Genomic DNA, 7,738 nt, shown 5'->3' with positions numbered 1-7,738 from the left:
ATTAAGATCAAAATGAGAATACAAGAAACTTAAATTGTCTTTAGCCTTTTTTTAAAAAACGAAATTTATTTAGTAAAATAAACAAAATGTCTTTAGAGTAAAACCTGTTTGGTTTATGAAGATATTTTATGCTTTTATTTTGTGTGTGTTCATTTTATTTTGATTAAACATTTGTAAAAAACTATTATTATAAAAATGAAATAAAATATTAATTATTAAAGTTTTATTTATAAAAATAGGGAAAACTATTTTTTTTACATTTTTATTATCTTTAACAATATATACAATTATTTATTTCAAAAGAATTTATTACATTTTTATTAATAAGTAAATTTAATACAAATAATCTTGAAATCTTGTTTTTAATATCATCTCGTTAACATACGTCTCTCTAACCATTGTCTTGGTTTTTTAGGTTTGGAATAATAATAGATCAAAATGATTTTGTTGACAACAAATGGTAAAAATCATGAAGCTTTTTTTTATAGTATTTTCGCAACATGAAAGTGCATTCATATGTTAATGTGACGCTATTGGCTAGAAGACTATTCTACCTCTTAAGAGTAAGTTATCTTTGACCTAGAAAATCAGATGAATATTGAAAAAAAATTTATCAATGAGTTACGTCAAGTTTCGATTTATCATATCAATTTATGTATGTCGTAAACAAGTTCATAGTCATTCTTTTTTTTATTATATACTTTAAATACAACGGTATAGTTGATCTATAATAATGTTATTTACATTTGAAGGTACTAGAAAATTTTAAGAAAAATATTGAAAGAAATATAAATTTAACCGAAAAATAAAAAAATCTTATTATTAATAAAAATATTATTCTAAAACTCTCAAATAAATTTTTAGTACACAAAGTCGACAAATAAAAATATTATTCTAAAACTTTCAATTAAATTTTTAGGATACCAACTAAAGTGCAAGTTGATCCTTTAGGATATCACAAGCCTAGACTCTTAGTTCCTACTAGATATGTGAAAATCCTCTTAACTGCAAGGTGAGACTCTTTAGGATTAGATTGGTATCTTGCCACATGCAAACAGAACATGATGTCAGGTCTACTTGCTGTAAGATAGAGCAATGATCCTATCATACCCCGAAACCTAGTAACATCTACAGTTTACCTTTCTCTAAGTAATTTCCTTGACTCATGGGAGTATCAATGGACTTAAAGTTTTCAAAACTAAATTTATTTATCAAATCATTACAGTATTTAGTTTGACTAATGAAAATGCCTTGCTTGCTTTGGTTAATTTGAAATCCCAAGAAATAAGATAGTTCACCCATCATTGACATTTCAAATTTACCTTAAGTTTATTTTAATCTAACATATTTTTTAATTAATTTAATAAACTATAAAATAACTATAGACCTTATATTTTTCTATTTTATGTCTTTCTTTTGTCATAAATGACTTTTTGGAATTTATTTAACTGTAATTTGTAATATGTTCCCTAAACATTTTCTTTATATTTCTTTTCAGCTGCTTGTCCCCAAATGAGCTGTCTGCTGTGAGTTACAACCTCACTTGCTCTCATATTGTTCAATCTCTGGCACTACAAATTTCAGCAACATTGCTGGCAACAACGGGTGAAAATCTGTCATATCCCTGTACGTTTAGATCTATATTGTTATAGTGTTATTCCTTATTCTTGTCCCTAGAATATCTCTGAAAATTGCTGTTTTTTTTTGTAATTTTGTAGCTCCTCTGCTATCTCCTTGTATCCAGGGCCAAAACAAAGTCATGCTTCCCAAAGAAGACAACCTAGCATCAATGAAGGTCAGTCCTCATAAATAAATGACAAAACATGTATTGGACATGCAGTTTTTTATTATTTTTTGTCTAGTAATTTAGCCTTCATTATTTGAATTTGATTACTAATTTTTTGTTCTTAATATGCTTTTTTGTCAAGTGTAGTTCCATTTTGTTTGAAAAACACTTTTTATTTTGCCTAATCTGGGAATTGAATGTAAATTTTTTATTTTATTTAAATGTAAATTTTTTATTTTATTTTAACTCAAATGAATGTTTCAAAATTAATTTGAGTGAGAATATATTTATTTGACTGTTTTATAAAAGAGATTCACAAATAAAATATGAGTTGTGCATCATGTATACATTATGCTCAACACCAATCACACAAAAAACATAAGTCATGCATGCATACACATTGATTCAATAAATTAAACAAACCAACTTTTAACACATAACAATAACAAGCAAATTAACTAAACAAACTTTTAACCCAAATAAACAAATTAAAAAACTTATTAATAATAATATATCTAATTTAATCAAACAAACTTTTAAACTATTTCAATAAATAATAAGTTAACTTATCGGTCTTACCAAACACATAATTAACCAACTAACTTACATTCAAAACCATCGTCAACCTACTTAACCAATTAATAATTTCTTTTAATATTTCTAATGTGGTTATTATTATTATTATATTTTTTATTCAATTGTTATTTTTGAAAAGTATATATATGTATGACATGATATATTTAATTTGATTGAATATTTTGTTAAGTATTTGAAAAATAAATGCTTATAATAACAATAACAATAGAAAAGAAAGAAAACTTTAAAAACAAAATTACATTAATTTGGGAAGTGAATATTTATGGTCTCAATGAGCTTACACGTTCCCAACTCTTAGTTATAGAAAAACCGACGCATCTTAATCTCAATATTCATGTACAACCTTACGAGAAAGAAAGAAAAAAGAATAGACTTATGAGAGAAAAATGAAGACATTCAAGAAAACCTCTAAATGAGTTAGTGATTCATCTTCTCAAATAAGAACTCCGATCATATTAACTTTGTTTAACAATTTTTTTTGTTAGTAGAAAAAAATTCTTTGATCTTCTTAAAAATACAAATTGATTTCATGGTAAATTGTTATTGTTGTTATTGGTCAAAAAACTAATTTAAGTAAATGGCTTTATGATGATAGATAATTTTGAAAATGGTGTTTGATATTATTATTATTATTATTATGATTATTGTGCAGGGAAAATGTTTTTAAGTTTAAAAAATAAAATTGTGATGTGCAATTTATTTTCTTAGAAGTGATCTTGATTTTCTTATGATATTGATATAAAAACCTATTTTGATTAGATAAAATGTTTATCTATATTAAAAATTAATTTTTATACGGTAAAAGTTGTTATAAAGACTAAATTGTGTTTAAATCAATAGATGTACTGTATATAAATGTACTCTGATGTTGTGCATTGGTTTTATTTGTGTGATATCTTCAAAGTAAATGTTATATGATATATTGTTATAATGGTTGTGCTTGACATGTTCAAATTATGAAAAATAAATATGATACGTTGTTATAATGGTTGTGCTTGACATGTTGTGGTTAATTCTGAAGGTGCAAATATGTTGTCGTTATATAACTTAATCTCGCATAATATTGGTGATTTACTACAAAAGTGTTTACATTCATGCATTCATAGTTGTATAGTGCGTCCATAATTGGTTGGAGGCCAAAGTTAGATGGTGCATCAATAATTGGTTGGAGCCCATAGTTGTGGTGCGTTAATAATTGGTTGGAGCCCATATATTTTGAGTTAGTGGTGTTGCTTGGAAGGACCCACGAAGCCCTTGCGGGAAGATGATATTTTGGAATCATGCATTGACAAATAGTCTAACAAATATGATTTGTGCATTTTGGTTGATTTATATCTTTGATGCGTTGTGATTTTTAATTGTTAAATGAAGTATATGATTTATTTATATTTTTCCTATAACAATTTTATATGCATATTTATTTGCTATGTGTTTTTTATTTGGAGATGGACCTAACATTTGACAAGAAGTCATATATAGTGTTATTTGAGCGAATAATGTCGCGGCCAACCTGTTGAGACAAAATTTCAATTTAGTGTTTTGATGAAAACAAATAAAAAGTTAATTAAGAATGTTAATTATGATTCTAAATGTTATGTTAATTTAACTTGTGCTTTTGAGTGTATTAATTCAAAGATAGGATTTAAACAAAGCAAAGAAATCAACATAAAAAGGCAAGAAACTGAACAGACAAGAATTGAGAACATTCTTAACAAAATCAGGAAAACAGAGAATGTTCTCTAGTTTCAGAATGATCATCACAGCTCCAAAATCAATCAATCTCTATTAGTTCAAAGAAGATTCTGCCTCTGAATTTCATGCTAATGTTATCAGTACTTGGCAAGGAATAAGTAGGAACCATTTTAGTCAAAGAAGGCATTCGAATCACAAAGAGAGAAGATCAGAAATTAGCAAGACCAGACAAATCTGAACATTCTTGACATCACTCTGATCAATCTGGACAACACTGCAACACCAGCCTCCAGACTGATAAAACATTCTCCAACTTGTTATACTTGATCTTCTGCAGCAAACATTTTTCTCCAGAATGACCAGACCAGTCTCCAAATTGATTATCAATCTCTGTTTCTGCAGAATTTCAGCATTGATCTCCTTACTTCTGCAGAAGTTTATAATCATTCACCAAACTGTTTTGGACAGAATCAAGGCTCCAGATCGAAGATGTAACACCAATAATTATATATGAAGCTTCAAGGATCATTAAGCACAAGATAAGTCTGACCAAGAACAAAGAAACCAGCCCAGTCAACAAAGTTCAAAAGCTGGAATATATTTATTCAAATATATTGGTTTTGGTCATATCTGACAGAGCACTACCAACAACTCTTTTGACCATTATTAAATGCTCTAAAAAGCCTATAAAAAGAAGGCCAATCTCAAGGAAAAATCAGAGCTTCAAGTACTAAGAAAATTCATTACTCATTTCAATCATACTTGAATTTCTCTCACACACATACATTGAATCAATTCTGATTTTTCCCATTCGATTCCTAGAATCATTCTCTTGTATTTCTCTGTCAAAGAATCAGAACTCAAACAAGTGTTGAGCCTTCTTAGATTCTAACAAAGCAATCAAATCATTATTGTAAAACTCAAACTATAAGAGTTTAATATAGTTTTGGTAGATTGAAAGAAATCCTATCAAGGTTGATAGGTGACTTGATTGAACTCTTTTCTGGGTGGAAAGGTTTTACCTTTGTAGCAGATCAAGTTTGATCTCAACTAGGTGCTGTAAAACCAAGAAGGTTCTTTGTTTTAAACACTTAGTGGAAAATCTCACGGTTGTGAGGACTGGACGTAACCCGAGTTGGGAGAACCAGGATATATCGTTGTGTGATATCTCTTCCCTTATCTATTTACTTTCAGTTTGATTGATTATCAAGTTAAATACATAAATTGAATTACTGATTTTAACTAACTAAGAATGTTCTCCGTTTTCTGGTTAAAACCAAGAACGTTCTTCGTTTTCTATTTTCACAACCAAGATCAATCTTGAGTATTTTTTTAAGTTTTTAACAGAAATTTTTAAAAGGTGCATTTACAATTCAAACCCCCTTTCTTGTAAATCGACATTGTTACTTCACAACCTAGTAGGAGAAATGCGAGGAAGTACAATAAAATACAGTTGGAGACTCTGAGATACTTTTGTATTGGTGTTAGACTTATTGAACGAGTTTTCCACAAAGTTATGACCAACTAGAATTTGTTTTTGGGTAGTCAAACGCCAAGATTGAAAAAGTTAGTAATTGGTTTTAAAGTAAATGAGTATTTAAGATAATCCTATGAAAAAAAAAACACGAATTTGTATCTTTACGTTTAGAATTTCGTTAGTTAATGTTTCGAAAAAACGAGATGTTACAAACAACACCAACACTTTTAGGAACAAATATGCTAGGAGCTTCATCACATCATAGAAGATAGGTACACCAATCTTCTTTCTAAAACATAAGAACTCAAATAATCAATAGATGAAAAAACTATAATAAATGATAGAAATCATAACAATGGAAGAATCAACCCAAAGTAATTTATGTTTTTTTTAAGTAAAATCCCCCAACAGAACGATACAAAGAAATTAAAAAATTCACATTTGAACATTACCTTCTAAATTAGACAACCAAAGAAAGGTCGAAACATACTTAAATATGTCCTTGAAATCCTAATCACAATTTTCCTCCTACATAAACATAAAGGAATTGAGCAGTTTTTCTTAATACATGAAGCCCTAAATTACCTTTCTACCTTTTCTATTCATAGATAAAGTAAATTGAGAGCCGTCATTCATCTTATTCATATCGATACAAAATTGGGGAGGAAGACTTTGCAATGATCGAACGAAAAAGAGAATGCGAAAATAGAGCAAAAACCTTGTGCTTTGGGTACGATGATGGTGAATGGGCTTGAGAGAATGCAAAGATCAATTTGATACTAGAAAAATGTGAGTCTGATCCTAGAAGGAGATTACAGGTTGTGTGATTTTGTTACTTGATATTAACTAATATCTCAATTTAGTTCCCAACATTGTTGAAAACACGTGGCAATGTTCGAAAATAAAAAAATTGTCACTAAATTTTTTTTTACGTGAGAATTAACGTACAATTTTTAAATGAAGAAATAAATTGATACAATTCAATAAAATTAGGGACCAAATTGGCTTCATTCAAGTAATTATCTTCATTTGCGTTTCAAAACGATTGCAATCGAAACGTTAAATTGAGCAATTTTTAAAAACAAAAACAATTGCAATCTGAAAATTACGTCTTACCTAGCAGTAATTTCTGATTAAATCTCTGCACCAACTTTAAGCTGATTCCCAACATTATCATATATTCTGATTCGTAAAATATGAGATCAACTGATGTTCTTCTCACTAAACTCAAGACATGTGATACTACTTCTTTAATGACAACTTTTCGCGAGACACACACAAGGGTCTTGTGTTTCTTTTGCAGATAAAAAAGAGCACCCAAAGTTTTTGTTTTTCCAGTTCCCGCTGAAACATGAATATTGTGAGGAGAAGAATAGCAAGGTATGCAACAATAAAAAATGTTCTAATTAATTGAAGATTGCTTTATACTGAAACTCATAACAAATCACCATAAAATGTCATTCACATTTTTATAAACTTTAATTCAATTAGTTGGTGTCATTAATAGCAAAACAGCTATGTTTTTTTCTTCTATAAAAACATAATAATAATAATAATAATAATAATAATAATAATAATAATAATAATAATAATAATATATAAAGATGAAAATTACACGATATGAAACTATTTTAGAATTACACTGTCGTTATCACCGTAATAGAATTACACTTTCATGCACACGTTAATATCGACTTTATTTTCCAACGGAACATTAAATTCTTTTTATTTTTAGAAATATAAGAATCAATTAAAATGTGATTATTAACCACAAATTGCCTAATTTTTAGTCCAATTTAAATAGACTAAACGACCCTTCTTTAGCTCAGTTCCGAGTGGTTTTTAGCTGAAAATTTAAAAAACTAAAACTTATATTGTGAAATATGTATATGACAGTATTATTTTAGTTTTTTATTTCAAATAAACGAATAACTGAAATTTATCTTCCAAATGTTGCAGACAATGGTCGCAAAGGCAGTTGCTACAGAGTGCAAAGGTACGTAACTAACAACCTCTCGTCCCTCTTTTCCTTCGTATTTTTGTTTACGTAAATCTTAATCTTGGTATGAAACTTGATAGTGTTCAGTGTTTCAAGAGTGACTTAAATCTCTTGTGTAGTATATAATATATATCTTTAAAAGAAGATATAATATTTTTTTTTTGACGATATGGCTAACTATTATTCT

General features: G+C 28.2%; 1 long non-coding RNA gene across 1 annotated transcript; it reads left to right on the top strand.

The window, feature by feature from the left end:
* The first annotated feature begins 1,399 nt into the window (after positions 1-1,399).
* LOC113787216 (uncharacterized) lies at positions 1,400-1,971 on the top strand. Its single transcript, XR_003473719.2, has 2 exons — positions 1,400-1,626; positions 1,719-1,971. It is a non-coding gene; the product is annotated as an uncharacterized lncRNA (long non-coding RNA).
* Positions 1,972-7,738: the final 5,767 nt, after the last annotated feature.

Source organism: Cicer arietinum, chromosome 6 (genome assembly GCF_000331145.2).
Source record: "Cicer arietinum cultivar CDC Frontier isolate Library 1 chromosome 6, Cicar.CDCFrontier_v2.0, whole genome shotgun sequence".
Taxonomy (NCBI): domain Eukaryota; kingdom Viridiplantae; phylum Streptophyta; class Magnoliopsida; order Fabales; family Fabaceae; genus Cicer; species Cicer arietinum.
The sequence above is the reverse complement of the archived record's forward strand: the minus strand, read 5'-3'. Positions and strand labels throughout refer to the sequence as shown.